Genomic DNA, 20,362 nt, shown 5'->3' on the forward strand with positions numbered 1-20,362 from the left:
TGTGTGAAGACCAGAGGTCAACCTTGGATATCTTTCCTTGGATGTTTTTCACCTTGTATTTTAAGACAGAGTCTCTTACTGGCCTTAACTCAGGTCCCCATGCTTACAGGGCAAACATTTTACTCATGGGCCATCCTCTCAGTTCTCCCAAATGTTAATTCTTTGCCTGCCACATGGAACTAGTTTAAGTCTCATCTCAGGAACCCCAAACCAAGCACATAATTAATTAAAAGACAGTGTTACAACAATCAAATTTCTTAGTAATATTGCTTCTGGCAATTCTACTAATTCTTTATAATCAAGGGCTGTGGGGTTCTGTGCATGCATTTTTTTTTAACCTCCAGAGTATCTCAAAATAATCAAATTTGGTTTGCTTTCCAGGTTGGCTTTATAAACTGGGTGTGGTGGCACATACCTTGATTCCAGCATTCAGGAAATTGGAGCAGAGGGCAAGTGAGTTTGAGGTCAGCCTGGGCCGTATGGTGAGTTTCAGATCAGACTCTAGATAGGGAACTTTTGTCCAAACAAACAAACCCAGATAAGACCAACCCATAGTGGTCTGTAGACATTCTTATTAGAGGAAGAGAATGAACCCTCTTTTCTCTGCACATCTGCCTTTATTTGATAAAATGATTTCGCTCATGTATACGTTTGTTCTCTGGACTCAAAGGGAAGGTAGCATTTTGGTGTCTTTGTTACATCCCAAAAATGAGCTGAGGGAGGCATTTTAGTTACTAAAAGGTGACCATTTTCAGTTTTTAGGGAACTGTACATTGGGTTTGGCCATGCCTGGCTTCCTCACTTTTGTCAACTCAACTCTGGACAACAAACCTTTGCTGCCCCGGTAGTGTATGTGAACTCAGAAGATAGAGCAGTTTGAGAATGAGGGTGGGGCCTCTCAACTGGAAGCGGGGGGGAGGGGGGGGATTCAGGAGCTGATGTGTGTGTCATACAAGTCTGGTGACTGTCCTTTCTACCCAGCTGAACTGTAGGGAGCTTGCAGTCTAGGTAAGGGATGCTGTCCATTTCATATGATGTGAGGGCTTTGGGTCTATAGTAGTTTTCCACAGGACGATGACCAAAGAGGAGGCAGAAGAGTTGAACCTTCCTAGAGCCCAATTTTGCCGTGATGTCTTTGTTCTATCTTTAGCTCTTCTTAGGTTTCTGTAGGTGATTCAAGGCTACTTTTCTCCATCCCTCCCCCCTTCTTTGTTTCCTAAGTTATCATTTGAAGTCCAAAGGCTTCAGGACACTTCTTCTCTGCCTCTGAGCTGCAGGGAGGGCGGGCAGGGATCATGAGGGCAGGTGCTCACTGTCACTCTTCTGGACAAGGTTGGGCAGGCTTTCTCCTCCAAAGCCTTCGAGCAGAGGCTGATAAGCAGCAGTGTCAACTGTGTTCTGCCAGAATGGCCTTTGATTCTCCCTGCAGGGAGAAGTAGGCACCTAAGGTGGGTACCAGGCTGAGGAGTCATAGGAGGGGAAACTGCTAGAGGTTGCACTAGTCAATTAATTAACATCATATATAATCAAGGGGAGGGGGGAGTTTTTATTTGATATGCAAATGTATGCAAAATAATATGTAGATTACTGAGTTCAGAATGGTGAAAACTGGAGGTCTGCTGCTTTACTTCAACAGAAAGGAATTCAGTGCTGATGAGCCACAAGCAGAACAGAGAGAATTATTTTGAATTGAATGGTTATGTCCTCTTTAATTCATCTCAACAATAGTATCTGCTACTTATAATTTGGTGAGTGGATGCAGAACAGACTCCATTTGCTTGTATAGCTGTATCACTCTGTTCTCCAGAAATTTCCACCTTGAGGTGCAGTATACACCATGTATTTTTTTACTGAGGCCTTTCATGGAATCCCTGGTAACCATGCAATATATTAGGGGATTAACTTGAGTTTGAATCCTGATTCTGGGCAACATTATAGTTTTAATGAATCTCGGTTTTCTCTTCTGCAAAAGGGAGGCAACAGTACCAACCATCCAAAGATTGTTGCTCTTATCTAAGGAAGTGTATCTCTGGAGCACAGAGGATGCTGGTGGCTGCACATAGCTCTGGCTATTATTACTCGAATGTGAGGCTCAGTTTGATTCCAACTTCCTTCATGAACATTTTCATATCCACCACAGCTTGAAGTCATCTATCTATTCTCTTGAGGTATAAGCTGGGCCATTCATCTGGAAATTAAAACCACATTTCTTCACGGCTTGCCTTTTGTTGTTTTATTAACTAACCCTGTGTTGTTAGTTAATTAACTCTTCCAGTCCTTTCTATTTTCCCAACTTGACTTGAAGTCTTTGAGGATCACAACTATGTCTCATTGGCTTTTATCCTCCCAAGTTGTCTAGAATTTATCATTGCAACAAATACTTGATCATTTTCCTTTCTAGGACTGGGAAGGCCAGTGTGTCATTAGCACCTAGAAATGGCCACCTAGGCACCAGAATATGTTTCTTCTCCCAGGAGCTTCTGTTCTAGCATGAAAATACCTTTGCATTTGCGTGCCCTTGTTTACAGCCTCCTGCAGTGTCTTTTTAAAGCAAGGAACAATAAAGTCCAATGTCATTTCACAGTGTCAAGCAGACTTTAACTGCAGAAACTACAAAGCTTTTAAAAAACAAATGGAGAAGTGAAAATTCCCCTTAATTAGACTCTGCTCATTGGAGAGAATAGAACTTACTTCCTTTTCTCTCCTCCCTCTCCTTAAACAAGTCCTTCAGAGATAGCTGTGGTCCAGTAACAGCAACTTACCTTGAGATCCTGATCCCCAGGGTTTAGGCACAGATGCTGTCACAGGAGAGTCCTATTCTCTCCTTATCTAAACCACAGGTTTTCAATTGCAAAGATGGGGACATCACTTACTGAGCAAAGTATGTTGATATGTTGCTTGGTGTTCTGGAAAAATCTTAGCAGATTAAATATTTTATGTAAAACTGGTTAGTATCTCAAAACACACCCCCATACATATGTTGCCATACACCCCCCTTGAAAAGCAGACATAATGAAAAGCAGGGTTATCTTGTGGTTAAATGATATACTCTATATTTAGGGACATGTTTCTTGGACAGGTCTTTTATTTTCTAGATGAGTTCCAACATGAGACCACAAAACATGCACAATTACACCCGTTTCTGAGAGTCTCATATTTCCTTCCCCCAAGTTCATTGTAGGGATGAATGACATGTGCTGGAATCTCAGTTTTATATTTTTTGGTAGGACGCTGAATGAAAAAGCAGATGCAGAAAACACTTTTGAATGCGTACTCAATAGCAAATACTCTGAGCATTTTTGTTGCACTTGCATGAAAATCAGGGTTTGTCTGAGGATGGGGTGTGGTTCAGGAATTCAGCCCAAGCAACAAAGGCCCATTAGTAGACCTCCTGTCCTCCAAGCCTTGACTGTCCCTACCCTTTAATCCTGACCAATGGCTGGCACTAACTCTCAGGCTATTGTCCTGGGAATTAATTTTTTTCTGTTTTTGCTGTCTCTTTCCTTCCTCTATTCCGTTTTTTCCTTGATTTTCTTCTTCTACATTGTCATTTTTTTTCCTGTCATTTTATTCTGTCCTTCCTACCTCCTTTTACATCATAATTTTCTTTGCCTTTTTCACCCACCAGTGAAAACTGTTAACTAGTAAGTTATACATTGTGTAAGTGGCGTACTGGCTATCCATTGTTTAAAAATATTATCTTGGAGTCTGGGATGTAGCTCAGAGGTAGGGCAGTTTGTAGCAGTTCTTGGCGTGTTTCTCAGACTCACGCATGTGGGTGTGCGTGCCTGTGTGTGCTTATATTTAGGTTTAGGTTGGATATCTCAGTGCCTGAACAGAATATAAACAAACAGGTTTTAAACAATATCGTTCTCTTGTAAGAAGAAAAACAATAAATGAAAACAGCCACAATAAAAAAGGATTCTCTTCTCAGTTGTGTTTTTCAAACGCTTTTCCAGCTAAGAATCACTGTATTCATTGCCTATGTGTATATGGGGTAAGAGTGGAGTTGGGAGGTATATGTATGTATGTGTATATGTGTATATGTGTATATGTGTATGCATGGACCAGAGGTGGGTATCTGACATCTTGCTCTATCACTCTCCACTGTATTTTTTGAGACAAAGGCTCTTCCTGAACCCAGTGCTCACTGGTTGGCTGGTGAGTGTCGGAGATCCATTTGTCTCCGCCCTTCCATTTTGGGTCTATGGTCTGCCATATGCATCTTTTTATGTGGTGCCAAAGCCCTAAACTCAGGTCCTTAATGCACTAAGCATCTTCCCTGCCCTGCATTGCCTGATTGTGTCAAGACTCTTACCACTTCAGCTTGATCAGATCTCTTCTGCCCGCCCTCTACCTGTAGTCACTTTCAATGTCTGTTATTAAAGATTGTTTATATAAAGGTTGTTCATCTTCCACCCAACCACTCCCAGGGTGATGACTGATCATCCTGGTCTGCTCACAAAGAACATCTTGTTAGCTTAGTTTAGGCAGAACTTCCCTCCCTCCTGAACCCGACCTTGCATCCCTTCTCCTTCATGGCCATAAAGTCTGCTTGCATGTGCTGCGTTCACACTTGAGTTCAGGTCCACTGGGTCCTCCTCCTAGCATAGTAGGAGTGCAGACATAGTAGTCCTCTGTCATAGTAGTCCTAATTAAAATGGTTTAAGCACTCTCCTCTCCAGTTCCAGTCTTCTTTGACATCTAGAAATAAACTACACATGTGTATTTCTTTTTTTGGTAGTCAGCTGACTCCTGGGCTATAAAATCAGAGCTGTGGTTGGTTATTGTTGAAGACATTAACAGATACTACACAGCAGATCCCGCTGTTTGCTTTTGATTTTTTTTTTTTTAGTAGTTTTTCATGACTAGATCTCCTTTTAAAACAAATCCCCTAGGGTCCTAGAATGTGTGGCTTGATTCCTTTCATGAATTTTGTAAGTCTCTGTTAGTCCCCTTAAATACTGGTCCTGCCCAATTTTGTCTTCCAAATATCACATACTCTGGGTCTCTGTATGGTATCCTTCTGTCTCCCACTGTCTGCTGTTAGGGCCTCCATCTGTCAGCGCATGCATTTCCATCCCTTTGACCTTGTCCTTCAGGTCACCAGCTCTCAGCTGCAACTCCTCAGCTGCTAAACTTATTCGCTGACCGCTTGGTTTCTATAATTGTGTATTTTGGTTCTAGAATTTCCACTAAATTCTTCCTTATATAGTTTCCATTCTCTGATGAAAATCTGTATCTTGTTGTTTAATGGTTTGAGCACACTAGTTGTACTTACATTCAAGTTTAGTTGTATAGCTCCAGTGCTTGGATATTCTCTCTGTCTCTGTCTCTGCCTCTGTCTGTCTCTGTCTCTCTGTCTCTGTCTCTCCCCCCCCCCCCCGTGTGTGTGTGTGTGTGTGTGTGTGTGTGTGTGTTTGTCTGCTTTTTTTTTAACTTAGATTTTTGAATCTCTATTATGTTTTTGGTCTCGTTATAATTTTAGGATTTTATTTTAATTTTAAATCTATCTATCTATCTATCTATCTATCTATCTATCTATCTATCTATCTATCTATCTATCTATGATGGGTTTGTGCAAACTGCATGGAGCCATATTGGATTTGGGCCTAGCCGCTTTTTGAACTGCATGGTTCAAAGTGACTAGGTGACTCTGGGCTGTTTGGCCACAGAGACTCACCCCTAAGATGACTGCCATAAGTCTTAAGATTGTTGGATAAAGCCTCTCCCATGAATTTACAGCACAGGAAGATAACATTCAAGGGATGCCTCAGCTCGAGCAGATACCAGTTATCTCCTCAGTCAACACCCAGTGTCTCCACCACCTGACCTCATCGCCTGACTTCTTTGCCTCCAGCTATCACTGCCTATACCCTCATCTCCCCCTCCTTCATATTTCACAAAGGTCACTCCCCCTACCTGAAAGCCTTAAAAGCTGTAACGTTCATCCCAATAAACGAGACCTTGACAACAGAACTTTTGCCTGGTCTCCTTCTTCTCTTCACCCCCATTTTGGCCCACAGGTAGAAAGCCTCTTCGGGACCCTGAATAACTGGGTCCCTGCTGGCAGGGACAGCAAACTGTGTTGGCTGGAAAAAGATGTTAACTCTCCTGGTACTGGAGATACAGGCTGTGAGCTACACAGTGGGATCCAGGAAACAGATTCCAGTCCTCTGAAGGGCAATATGCGCTCTTAACTACTGAGCCATCCATCTCTCTAGCCTTTGTCTGACCATTTGATTTTATGTTAGGCATTCTGTATGTAAAGACAGTTTGCAGCGCTGGGTTATGCTTACCCCAGAGAACACTGCCTTTTTCCTCGAGCAGCAGCACTGCCTCGAAAGGCAGCTAACCTGATTCTCTGGGGGAAGGATCCTTAATTCTCTAGTTCATCTAGTTCTGATTTTCTCTTTGCACCAATGTGGCCCATCTATGTTGGTGTGCTAGTCAGGTCCATTATGTGTTGCTATGAAAACATATGTAGGCTGGGTAGGAGAGTTAGTCGTTTGGTTCACAATTTTGGAGGCTGGAGAGCCCTGAGCTGGTATTGATTGTGCTGCGGGGAGGGACTTTTAATGGGTGTCAGCATATGGTGGGTCTGCATTTAGAAGGGGACCAACAGTCAAAGAGCTAGGGAAGGGCTGAGGGTGCTCTCTTATAAACTCATTCTTGCTGGAACTAATCTGCTTCTGTAAGTCTCAGCCCTTTCTGGCAAGATAGCATCCATCCATGAAGGTGGAGCCTGACATGGTATGGAGGCCCTACCTTTGAAAGGTTCTACCACCTTACCTGGGACCAAGAGTCTAGCACATGAATAGTGGATGTACCCAGATCACTCCTCTGACCCTGCGATACACACACCCTGAACTGTTCTTAAGTTTTTGACCCATCAACCTTGCCTGCTTTCAGAGCTGTAACTCACACAAGGGAACAAGAGGCCTCAAGATGCCAGGATCATCTGTTTGAATTTCTCTCATCCTCCAGATTGTGACCCTCAAATTCTGCTTTGATAATATGTCAATGCTGCCATATAGATTTTTTTCCTGGAAAAAAAAATGTGTTCAATTGTCTTTTACTTGTCTCAGTGGGATTGTTGGTCCCACACAACCTAACCCTTCATTTCTAGCAATAGAACTCTCATAGAAACACAGGGTTATCTCAGTTACTTGCCACAGCAGCTCTGTGCCACGGTGGTGTTGTTGTTGTTGTTGTTGTTGTTATTATTATTATTATCTTCTTTTTGTAGGTGAGGGGAATCTCAGAGGGACTTGGGTGAATGGGTAAGGCCATTTGATTTAGAAGTCCTGGGTGAGAGGTCAGAACTTTTTTTTAAAACCTACTTAGCACATGCCATCTCTATACAATGTAATTAGCAAATTATTTATTTTCGTCTATATCATCTGCTTTATTTTACTCTTCATTTGTCCTTTTATTTTTACCAGTATTGTTTCCTATTCATGATGTCTAAACAATTTACATTCTTCTGAATTAAACCAATGCTGATAAAATGGTCATCGGATTTCCTGTCTTCCTTTAACCTTGTTTTTGTTTAGCTTCTGCACATCTGTCCTTCCTATTCACTCTTTTGACCCTCTCCACTCCCATTTCCCTGTTTCCTTCTCTTCCAGTATTCATTGGCTTTAATTCTGGAGGCACAAATCAAATATGATAAAATATCTCAACCAAAGCAACTTTAGGATGATAGAACTTATTTTAGTTCACAGTTAAAGGTGAAGTCTACCATTGTGGGGAAGTCATGGCAGCAAGAACTCGAGGTGTGGTATATCTGTGGTCAGGAGGCAGAGAGTGATGACTGCTCCTTACAGGCTTGGCTTTCTCCTTTTTGACCCCACTTACATTTAGGATAGATTGACCCCAGTCAACCTCAACTATATAACCCCTCAGGGTCACACTTAGAGATCTGGTTCTAGATCTGGTCAATTTGGCAATCAATATTAATCATCATAGGTGTTAGTCTTGTCTAGGACAGAAAGACATTGGTTTGGCCTTCCTACTTCTGAAGGATCTTCTCTCTCTCTCTCTCTCTCTCTCTCTCTCTCTCTCTCTCTTTCTCTCTCTCTCTCCTTTGTCTTTGTCTTTAAATTCTCAAAGGAATTGTGTTCTTGTGTTGTCTTCTCACTCTGATTTCCTGTTCTTGCCTGGACCTCTGTTCCAACAGATGTCTTGCTATCTTTATGTCCCCCACCCCCCAACTCATGTTGAATGCTGCACGCATCCTTGATTCCATCACAAGGTTCCAAAAACACAAAGATCTCCCATACAGCAGATGTTACCCAAGGCTTAGGATCACATTTCAAACTGCAGACAGTATTTTGCTGACTGTTACACCTACCTTGACCTTTTTAGCATGAAAATGTCTCCCTAGCTTTCTCCCTTCAGGGCACAGCCTTCCCTATTTAAGGCTCTGTCTTCTTTTTTCCTTGTTTCATTTCCTTCAAATCTCTTCCTTCAGAGATAGTTAGCCACCAGTAAATTTCTTCAGACCTGTTATTTCACTCGCCAAAGAAACTTACTTCTTTATTTAAGATATTTCCATGGGCCCCGTCCTTCCAAAAGTCAAAATATTTTGATACCCTTTTCTTTTATAACCAAGAGAAACGTTTTCTATGAGAAATCCCATCAGCCTTCTAAGTTTCCTGGCTCAAAAATATGTCCTGCTTATAAAAATAACAGTTTCTTCCTGTTACATCATCTATATGAGACTCATATCCTTGTTATATCTTTTTATTTTTATTTCCTGTTGGCCTCTGGAAGTAAAATGACATAGAGCATAAACTTCTCACATTAGTACATTGGACATTTAACCCTTACTTATGTGAAGAGCTGCTCTGCCTGTAATGGAAAAAAGGAATAAAATCACCTTTACCTTTTTAAAAAAAAAAAACAATGCTAAGTGGGTAGAGGATAACTTTGATTGTTCTTCATTTTCTACCTGATTTTTAAAGACAGGGTCTCTCACTGGTCTTAAACTCTCTACATAGGTAGCCAGGGTCCCAGGAATCCTCCTGCTTCTCTCTTTCTCATGCTTGGATCACTATGTGCCCAACTTTTACATAGATCCTAGGGACTGAACCCAGGTCTTCCCAGTCAAAAGGTGGGTGCTTCATTGTCTGCACCATCCCCTGAGTCTACAAATAAGACATTTTGTTCATGATTATTAAAGGTCTGAGTCATAAATGGATCTTAGTGGTTCACTCCTCTCAGTTTGTCATACTTTTACAACCATCTTGTCTCCTGTAGCTTTTCCAGAGTGAACACTTTTGTTCATGAAGCTGCATAGAGTTTTTCAGTTTTAATGCCAGCTTCTTCAGTACCACAAAGGACAAACAGACCGCCTAGCCATTGCTTCTGTCTTCCTAATGCTGTCAAGGATCAATCTATTGACCACTTCTTTCAAGTTATCTGTCTGCACCTCTCAAGTCATGATTTTCTCCTGTCACCTTCTTATAGCCTTAGGTAGCCTCCGATGGTCCTGAGCCTAGGAAGTCTTTCACTGCCTTGGCATACTTTCAGTATCTTGAGTTTTGTAATAAACCTAACATGGAACACATATGGCAAACAACCATACGTAGTCTTGACATCAACATGAGATTTAATTGTGCTCTGCTGTGTTCTGATCATATTCGTCATGGTTAGGATCCATTCCATGGAGGCGAGTCATACAGTTTCTTCCCCGAACATCTTTGGTAAGCATCTTGAGTTTTCTAAATGCGATGTCGGCCAGTGTTGTAGAGTGCTCTCCTCCAAGCAAACCAGCCTCCATCAGATCTCTTCACCAGATCACCCATGCTGTGTATGAGAGACCATCATGATTAGCCTGTTGACTGCTCACTTCCACTCACAGGATAGAATAGAATAGGTCACCCAAGATTCTAGCCAGCACCAGGTCCAAGCTGTTTGTATGCAATTCCCCTCTAATTGCACATGACTCTGGATATTCGAGAGTGTACAGGCTGGGGAAGGTTAACAGAAAAGGCTCATCTGCGTGGCTATAGAAAAGCCATCATCTCTTCTGAGTGAAGACATTCCATCATGGCTGCCTACAGATCACCCACACTCCTGCACTAATTCCTTCTCACCCATGCTCTATAAGTAAGCCAATGAATTTACTGATTTCCTAGGATGAGCCCTGGGGGCTGGGGTTTCAAGGTATGATCTTATGAAGAGGGGGTAGATATTTATATCTCCTCAGGGAAGGAATCCCCAAAATAGTAAGTCTCATTCCAAACACATAGATTCAATTTTGCTATCAGATTCAATTTTGGTCCTTTGAATCCTTATAACCTGGCCTTTCCCAGATGTTTTGTTTTGTTGTTTTGTTTTTGCATCAAACAGTGCTGTATTTATACTATACTAATCTTTTTTAAGAAAATGGATCATCTTCTTATCTCCTTTTTTTTTTTTTTTTTTTTTTTGCTGTCTTTGTGAGATGCTGGTTCTTGCCAACTACCAAGTTCAGAAATTGAAACCCTCCTCAGTCTCACAGATGAATGACTCACTCCCAGATGAAACTCTGAACTGAAAGATCATATGGAAGCCACCTTGTCCAGCTTCAGCTCTCTGTTGATGCTCCCCTAAGTGTGAAAGGGATCTGAGGGCTCCCTTTAGCAATCTTACCCAATTATACACTCAGGCAGAGTCCAGAGCCACAGTGTGCTCAGTTCCTGTGGCTGGATACTGGAGGAGAAGCTGGAATCTTCTCCCTCTTTTCTCCTGGCTTCCTTCTCCATTTTTCCTATTCCATTCTCAAGTACTTTCTTACCCCGGGCTGGGGTTCTCCAGAAGACCTCCATCCCCTGGGGGTTAATCTTGGCTTAGTCCTTGAGGGCTGGTTCTGGATAGTCTACCAGCAGGAGAAGGAAAATACACCAGGTTAGTGTTAGGGGAAGGTTTCTTCTAGACTTGTATCCATGCATAAGCACTGTGGGTTTGCAGAGGGGCCATGCTGGGCAATAGAGGAGGTAACACACAAGCCAACATCTGGCTTTAAAGGGCCTTTGTCAGCAGGAGGAGCTCACGGGCTGGTACATAATTTTGGAGTTACGTGTAGTAGAGATTCCGTGCATTTGCTGGGGTATTTGCATTCATCAAGCTGGGATTTCTGTACCATCCTTACACATTTCCTCTCTTGGTTAGTAATTACTGTGTAGGGTCCTAATTTTGCCTGTTGTCCAGACTGGCTTCTCCTTCTGGGCAGTGTCTATGTTTGCTGTAATTGGATGATACCCCACAACCCACTACCACGGCCAGATTTCATTAGGACTTGGCGTCTTCTGTATTCATTTCCCCACTTTGAGGCTGTTTTGAAGCAAGTGAGGCCAATTTCCTTTTCAATAGCACAAATCTGGAGGTCCAATTTGAGCTGGGAGCTAAGTGGGTGCGTTTGTTCAGCTCTGATTGACTGACAGTGTTTGCTTTGTTTGATTTGATCTTTGTTTTTGAAAATGAGAGCTTGATCTTGAGAGACAGCTGGCACTCCCTGGGAGCCAAAGGAGTCATCCTTGGGAAGTCCAGGAAGACATTTGGGCAGCTGGCTTTATCTAGAAACAATAAAAAAAATTTTTTTGAGTCAAGTTGTTGGGGAATAGGACTGAAAACCTGAAGTTCTGGCTCAGTACTGGTTCTCTACCCACCCCTACCCTGACGAATCTCACAGGCCCTCAGGAACCAGAATTCTTTCTCTGGTTGTGGAGGAATTTAGAATCACAAGACTGGAGGGGCCATGAATAGTTTTATCAGAGACAATGGAAGATTCCCAGTTAACAAATGATATCGTGACCAGTGGATCTCATAAGGTTGTGGTTTCTGTAAAAGACAAAGAGAACAAAGGAACTCATCCCAAACACAGAGGGGGAAGAAGAATGAAATGGATCATTTGAAAGGGAGGAGCATGCTAATGGAAAACTCATTTAATTGGCACCAAAAATAAAAATAAAAATGTACAAAAATAAAAACGTATCTCCTGGGAATGAGGTTTGCTATTCTAAGCTCCCTAGCAACAGGACGATCCCGAAAGGTAGTTTCTTAAAGATTCATGTCCCCGTTAGACACTGCCGCTGCCAGGAAACAAGAGCGGATTGAACAGTTTTGGCTTGGGATACCTGGATCCACAGCTTTCAAACCTGGGTGTGCATCACATGTACCTGGAGGCCTTGTTTAAATGCCAATTGCTGAGGTGCACGCTGAGTTTCTGACTCAGTTGTTCTGGTATGGTCCCTTACATTTTGCATTTTTAATAGGTCTTCTTTTGAGTATCCACTGCCACTGTTCCAGGGACTGTCCTTGGAGTGTCAATAGTTTTAACCTGTTCTACCCACTTTGATGACGGTACTTAGAATATACTTGAGCCAAACAGAAGTGTACCATGGGTATAAACACATTGGAGGTTTTGAAGATTCCATATATATATATATATATATATATATATATATATATGTATACATATATAAAGCATTATTATATTTTGAGAATATTGGTTATATGGAAATGGCATATACTCAGTTAAGTAAATATGTTTTAATATCATGCCTTTCTCTTTAAAAAATATGATCGCCATGGAAGCTTAGGGATGTAGCTTATTTGGTGAGTGTCCAACATGTTCAAAGCTCCACATTCCATCTGTCCCTGGCAGAGGTGATGATGCGTGAGATTATAGTGCTCAGGAGCCAGAGAGAGGGATATCAGAAGGTCTGCACCATCCTTGGCTAGGTAGTGAGCTCAGGGATAGCCTATGCTACATGAGACCTTATCTCAAAAAAAAAAATATGGTCAGTAGAAAAGATGAAGTTCTACATGTGATTCATGTTTGTGATTTATCCAGATGCTCAACAAACTGAGCTCCTGCTCTGTGTCTCCAGGGATGGGTAGACTGTTCAAGAACACCATTTGGGTTTGAATTTGGGCATCCATGAATTAGAGAGGGACGGAGGTCAAAAGACTTAGTTTTTGTGATATCTCCTGTTTCAGATTTATTGCTGTTTTAAAACTATGTGTGTATGGGGGGGCATGGGGTGATCGGGTGTGTGCACATGAGTTCAGATGCCCACAGAAGCAGAGGGCATGGGCTCTCCTGTAGCTGGACTTATCAGCAGTTCTGAGGCACCGGTGTTCACTAAACTCAAGTCTTTGGTAAGAACACTGTGTGCTTTTTACCAAGGAGCCATCCCTCTCCCCTTGTGGCGAGTTCTGAAATTTACTGTCCCTTCCAAGGTTTAAAATATTTCCCTCTGGTTGGTGTGCCTTTTGGAACTTGATCCTAATGTCCTGGTGTTTAGTAGAAGTAAGATTTGGGCTAAACCCTTGGTGGGAGAGGGGGCCACGACAGCGGTCTTTGATTGCAGAAGTGACTTACCATATGTCTCTTGCTTTAGGGTCCCTCTGATCTCTGTGAAGGTGGAGGGGTGGTCACATCCTAAAGGCAGCTGCCTCTGTTCTGAGGCTTGACTCCTTGCCCTGTCAACTGTCTTGTTACTTTGGTGAAAGTGCCAATGACCTATCTATAAATAGCCTTGAGACACACCACCGCTGAGCCCTACCTCCCCTATCGCCTTCCTTTTCTGCTCTGCAGCCAAAAGTCAGCAAGAAGCGTGGGTCCAGGTCTGGGTTCCACAGCTAGTAAGAACTTGTAGAGTGTGGGCAAGGTTAGGAAGAAAGCCCCAGAGAAGGTTGAAGTGTCCGAAAATTGAATTTCTGACAAGAAGCCAACCTTGGACTGTTTCCTCAGGAGAAGAAAGCCTTCATGTATCTGAAAGTTTACTTTATAGAAGGTTGTGGATAATTGTTCTGCCTCCACCACGAATAAAACTGTTGGAAAAACATTTAAACTGCCACACAGGGAATTTGGTTTTCAGGCAAAGGAGAATTTCCTGACATTGAAAATGGTTTCTTGTTGGAAGATACTCTGTTATTGTTTACTCAACCCCTTTCCTCAATTTTTTTGCAGACTCGAGATGGCATTCCCTAGTTTTGGGGTCAGAACCTAGGTCCCAAGATGTAGAAAAGGCTCAGAGACATTGTAGTTTGGAGAAATTGCTCAAAAGCTGAGCCCCCACCTACCGAGCCTGCCTGGTGGTCTGGCCTAAGCCTTAGTTTCCAACCTGTGTGTTCTTCCCTCTTCCGGCTGGTGTTCAATGCTCAGGCTTCTGGTTTAACATGCTGAGTTAGTTTATACAGACAAGGAGTTTATTTGTCTGATGTTTTAAAAATGTGTATATGTGTTTACATGTATGTATGTGTTTGTGTGTGTGTGTGTGTGTGTGTGTGCAGGTGTACATGTACGTGTTTTTAATGTTTGTATATAAGTATGTTGAAGCCAAGGTTGCCATTTGGTGTCTTCCTTGATTACTTACCACTGTAGTTTTTTGAGAAAGGGTCCTTTTCTGAGCCTGGAGCTAACTGACTCAGTGACACTGGCTAGCCAGTGACCTCTTCAGATGCCCTTGCCTTCCTTTGCTCTAGGACTACAGCCACATGCTTCTGGACCCAACTTTTACACAGATGCCGAGGATTGACCTCAGTTCTCACACTTGCATTGCAAGCGCCTTCCCGAATGGGCCAAGTTTCTTGGAAAAGGAATCCATTAAAATCTATTCAGCAGTTGTGAGCTGGGCTGGTTATTGAAGTACTTTGAGGACTGGTTGATGCCATGCTGGTGGCTGGGATAGGAGTATTCCCACCATGGTCATAGGCAAGCATCCCAGGGAGAGCCTGTTGTGCCATCCTCCTCTCAGAGAACCAGTTGTTAACATTAGCCTCATACAGGCAGAGAGAAGTTGAGACTCGCAACAGATGTGTCTTTGCTCATCTCCACAGGCACCTTAACTGCAGTGGTGGCTGTCCCACTGTAGCAGGATTGCATCTGTCCCAAGAGTCCTGACTCTGCCACCCCACCCCATCCACAACTGACTTGGTCCTTCTGCTGAAGTTTGCACAGTTCTTTCTCAGGGCATTCGTCCTGGAAGTGCTAGACAGTCAATGCTGTCAGATATCCTGAACAGATAGAGGCTGGATGTCCATTTTGAGTGGAGCCTCTGATCTTCTCCGTGGGTTCTCAGGAGGTTGGAGCCCCAGTTGCTCATACTTATTCACCCTTCCTTGTTCTCTTCCTCTCCCATTGCCTTCCTAACTGTGCTTTGGTCTCTGCATGGGCAGGGTGAGTATTCCATTAAGGCTGGGAGGCCACGTACCGAGAAAGAATGCATTAAGTCATCTCCAGAGCTGGATCCTTGGCAACATCATGGCCACCTCCACAGGGCCACAGGGCCATGGCTGACCCTGGGTATTAGAGACTTCAAGATCCTTTGCCACCATCCCTGGGAAACCAGGCAGGGTGCCTCTCCTAACCTGAAGTGAAGGTGTCTTACGGTTGGACCTTGGATCACAAGTATTTCTCTCCTAGCTCTGATGAAGGTCCAAGGAAAGTAGGTTTTTTTTTTCTTTTTTCTTTTGCCATTTATTGTCGTATAATAAACCACCTCAAACACAGTGGCTCAAAATAACTAGTCCTGTGCTGCATAATGATTTGAATTTTTTGTCAACAACCGTCCACATACATGACATCTTAGCATCCTATTACTCTACCTTACTTGTATGTTCATTGTGGGCTGGTGTAAATAATCCCACTGAACCATTGTATGAAAGAATAATGTGCACATTTGCGTTCGGTGCACAAATCTGATAATGATGAGAAAGCAGCACATTACGGGTCCTGTATTTATTATGCTATGCTTTTAACTACTTGTTTTAGAATTTAATTTCTCCCACTTACATGAAACAAAGTTTATAGTGAGACAATTTGCCATGTTATGCCAGCAGCAGCCCGTGTTTACCCTGTCTCTTGATTGCACGGAGAGGCCACCTTGCATAATTGAGCTACCATTTAGGTTTGCACAAATGCACTGGTGATATTTTTATAACAAGGAACTCACCTGATGAGCCCTTTCTTAGCACACAGCCTCCGATAACTGGCTACTAGGCTTTGTGGGCTGTATGGCTATTTGGATGGGCCTGGAGGGTCTGTGTGGCCTCTATGATTGGTAGTTGGTCTTTCTGGCTATTCCTCATTCTTTACAAGGCCTCCTTTTCAACGAGTCTAGCTAATATGTCCTTACAAGCACCAAGTTCCAGGATGGTAATTATGGAAATTACCATTTTTCTTGATGCTTCATGTCTAAGTCCCCAGACATGATTTGTGCACAGATTCTATGCATGGGACATAGGCTCTGACTCTTGATGGGAAGATCAAAGATCCATGGCAAGGGCTAGAGAGATGGCTCAGAGGTTAAGAGTGCTGAGTTCTTCCAAAGGTCCTGAGTTCAATTCCCAGCAACCACATGGTGGCTCAGAACCATCTGTAATGAGATCTGGTGCCCTCTTCTGGTGTGCAGTCATACATGCAAGCAGAACACTGTATATATAACAAAGAAATGAATCTTTTTTAAAAAAGATTTATTCATTTATTATATATAAGTACACTGTAGCTGTCTTCAGATACACCAGAAGAGGGCATCGGATCTCTTTACAGATGGTTGTGAGCCACCATGTGGTTGCTGGGAATTGCTGAGCCATCTCTCCAGCCCAGAAATGAATCTCAAAAACAAAACAAAACTTGGCAAATGGAGATGTGGGCCTTGTAGCTGGCAGTCTGTCTTGGGGAGGATCTGACTGACTATAGGGATGGACATTCGTGTTGGAGTTCCTCAGATGGAAGAGAAAAGGGGGAGACACATCCCCCCAGTCAGCTTGTTCCTGAGTTGGGCTGAAGTCACTCACCCATTCTCATTCCCAGCCTACTGACCTCCTATGAATTCTATCTTGCTCCTAGCTCCTGGTGCACACCTAGGAGGAGACCATGTCTGGCTTTGTGGCCAATATTACCCAGGATAGAAGCACTAGGCACTGCACTGAAGCCCAAGGGTGGGTTTCTTTTTGATGGGTACCATGAAAGACCTTCTTTTTTTTTTTTTATTAACGAGTATTTCTTATTTACATTTCGAGTGTTATTCCCTTTCCCGGTATCCGGGCAAACATCCCCCTAATCCCTCCCCCTCCCCTTCTTTATGGGTGATCCCCTCTCCATCCTCCCCCCATTGCTGCCCTCCCCCCAACAGTCTAGTTCACTGGGGGTTCAGTCTTAGCAGGACCCAGGGCTTCCCCTTCCACTGGTGCTCTTACTAGGATATTCATTGCTACCTATGAGGTCAGGGTCCAGGGTCAGTCCATGTATAGTCTTTAGGTAGTGGCTTAGTCCCTGGAAGCTCTGGTTGCTTGGCATTGTTGTACATATGGGGTCTCGAGCCCCTTCAAGCTCTTCCAGTTCTTTCTCTGATTCCTTCAATAGGGGACCTATTCTCAGTTCAGTGGTTTGCTGCTGGCATTCACCTCTGTATTTGCTGTATTCTGGCTGTGTCTCTCAGGAGCGATCTACATCCGGCTCCTGTCAGTCTGCACTTCTTTGCTTCATCCATCTTGTCTAATGGGATGGCTGTATATGTGTGGGCCACATGTGGGGCAGGCTCTGAATGGGTGTTCCTTCTGTGTCTGTTTTAATCTTTGCCTCTCTATTCCCTGCCAAGGGTATTCTTGTTCCCCTTTAAAGAAGGAGTGAAGCATTCACATTTTGATCATCCGTCTTGAGTTTCATTTGTTCTGTGCATCTAGGGTAATTCAAGCATTTGGACTAATAGCCACTTATCAATGAGTGCATACCATGTGTGTTTTTCTGTGATTAGGTTACCTCACTCAGGATGATATTTTCCAGTTCCAAACATTTGCCTATGAATTTCATAAAGTCATTGTTTTTGATAGCTGAGTAATATTCCATTGTGTAGATCTACCATATTTTCTGTATCCATTCCTCTGTTGAGAGGCATCTGGGTTCTTTCCAGCTTCTGGCTATTATAAATAAGTCTGCTATGAACATAGTGGAACACGTGTCTTTTTTATATGTTGGGGCATCTTTTGGGTATATGCCCAAGAGAGGTATAGATGGGTCCTCAGGCAGTTCAATGTCCAATTTTCTGAGGAACCTCCAGACTGATTTCCAGAATGGTTGTACCAGTCTGCAATCCCACCAACAATGGAGGAATGTTCCTCTTTCTCTGCATCCTCACCAGCATTTGCTGTCACCTGAGTTTTTGATCTTAGCCATTCTCACTGGTGTGAGGTGAAATCTCAGGGTTGTTTTGATTTGCAATGAAAGACCTTCTAATGTATTGCTTAGAGGTCACAAGGGCTAGGATACTCATGTGTTTCTAATGTTTAGGAATCAAATGACTTTGAATATTTATTCTTGAAGTCTGACCAGTGCCTGAGCCAATGACTAGCCTTGGTTAAATGATGTTTTGTTTTTTTTCTCCCAAAAGAATACAGGTTAGACCAAAAGAGGACAGAAGCCAGAGGGTGTGGGCAAGGAATGTTTACTGAGGGCCAAGGTTGAGTACTGACTGGCATTTGTACATACTCACTTTATGGGATGGGGAAATCACAGCTTTGAAAGCTTCAGCAACTTGATCGAGATCACACAACTAACAAAGGCAAAACGATTTCTGTGCCTACTGGGTTTTTAATTTAGACATAAAACCTTAGAGGGTGCCAAAGATTTTCCCAAAGAGGTGGAGACCTGCAGTGGTGTTTGTTATTCAAGAGTTCACACTCTGCTTACACCTTTAATCCCTTGTATTCCTTATTGGTAGTTGATGTCTACTAGGGGGTGGGGAGAGCAGATTTTCTTTGGGAGCAGGGCCACCTGTAAGTTGCCAGTGGTCCAGCAGATGGCCCCATCCATGTGCATAAGGGCAGCGCTGATACTAATTGGCCTTAGTGGGTTATAAAAGAGAAAAAAAGGACATAATGTTAAGAGGAAGATGTGCTGGGGAGGAGTTAGGCTGGAGGAGCTGGGATCAAAATATGATCAAAATATCAAAAAATACATTGTATACATATTTGGAACTTTCAAGGAAATAATAAAAATATTATTTTAAAAAGGAGTTCATATTCCTGGGCAAGCACCGACACGGCCTTCTCAAACCTTTATTGTGTTACTTGGAAACTCTGATCGTAGTTCTCCAGACTCCCAGTTTCCTTATCTGTAGAAAAAGGATAATAACCGTAACCGCTGATGAGGTGACGGAGTCCTGAGCACTTGTAGCTACTAACTTAGAAAAATGCCAATTGTTATTGCTAATAAAGACTGTTGGCAACTTGCTTTTATTAGAGTATGTTTGATCTTCTACCTAGATGGTTCAAACTAAAAATAAATGCTGTTGTTTTTCAGAGTTGATGGAATTATTGCATAGACAAACTAATCCGGTTACTAGATACTTAGATTCTTGTTGAAATGAATTGTGGGAAAGGGCTGAAAGTACCATGTTGGCTGTTTAATGATATGTTTGGTAGCTTGGCAATAAAGGCTGAATTGTATTAATTATGGGGTCCTTCAGTGGATTGCTTAGACTTGAGTCTACAGATATGTTTTCAGTTGAGTCCACATGTTCAATGAATGGTTTGAATTTCAAGTCTACCTGGAGAGATAGAACGGGTCACTTCTGAGTAGGCATTCATGGGAGGGACATCCTTATAATTACAAAGAAGGGAGGACAGGGTTGGGATCACTGATTGGCACTCATTTCTGTGTTTATAAAATTCTATATAATAACATTCCAGTGTTCTTTCGATGCTTTCTGGCTTCCATGTAGTACTTTATCTGCATTTTCATATTTCTCCCTTGTATTTAGCCCATATCAGAACACATGCAGAGAAACTGAGGCTCGGAGAAGCTAAGTAACTTGTATTTACATGCAATACTTGTATCACATGAAAAGTGATAGATGGGGATAGACCCTCTCTCTCTCACCCCAACCAAAACCTGTGCATGAAAATGTTGCTAATGAGATTCTTATTGGTTGAAGAATAGGAGAGAGTACTGCCTGTGTGCCAGACATAGTTTAATGTTAACGCTTAAGAGGCTTCTTGCTGTACAGAGAGATGGGCAGGAAGCCAGGTATGCTGGTTGGTAGATGTCGACTTGGCATACACTAGAGTCTCTTGGGAGGAGGGACTTCAGATGCAGAGTTGCCCTCCTCAGATTGGTCTGTGAGCCTGTCTATCAAGAACATTTTCTCGATTGAAGGTTGATATTCAAGGGCCAAGTTCACTAGGGGTGGTGTCAACCCAGGATGTTCTGTGTTGTATATGAAATTAGACTGAATGAATCATAGAGAGCAAGCCAGGAAATAGCATTCTTCCATAGGCTTGCCCTTCAGTTCCTGCCTCCAGATTCCTGCCCTGAGTTCTGTCAGTGATAGATCGTGACGTGAGAGTTGTAAATGAAACAAACCCT

The sequence above is a fragment of the Rattus norvegicus genome, chromosome 9 (genome assembly GCF_021556685.1).
Source record: "Rattus norvegicus strain SHRSP/BbbUtx chromosome 9, alternate assembly SHRSP_T2T, whole genome shotgun sequence".
Lineage (NCBI taxonomy): Eukaryota > Metazoa > Chordata > Mammalia > Rodentia > Muridae > Rattus > Rattus norvegicus.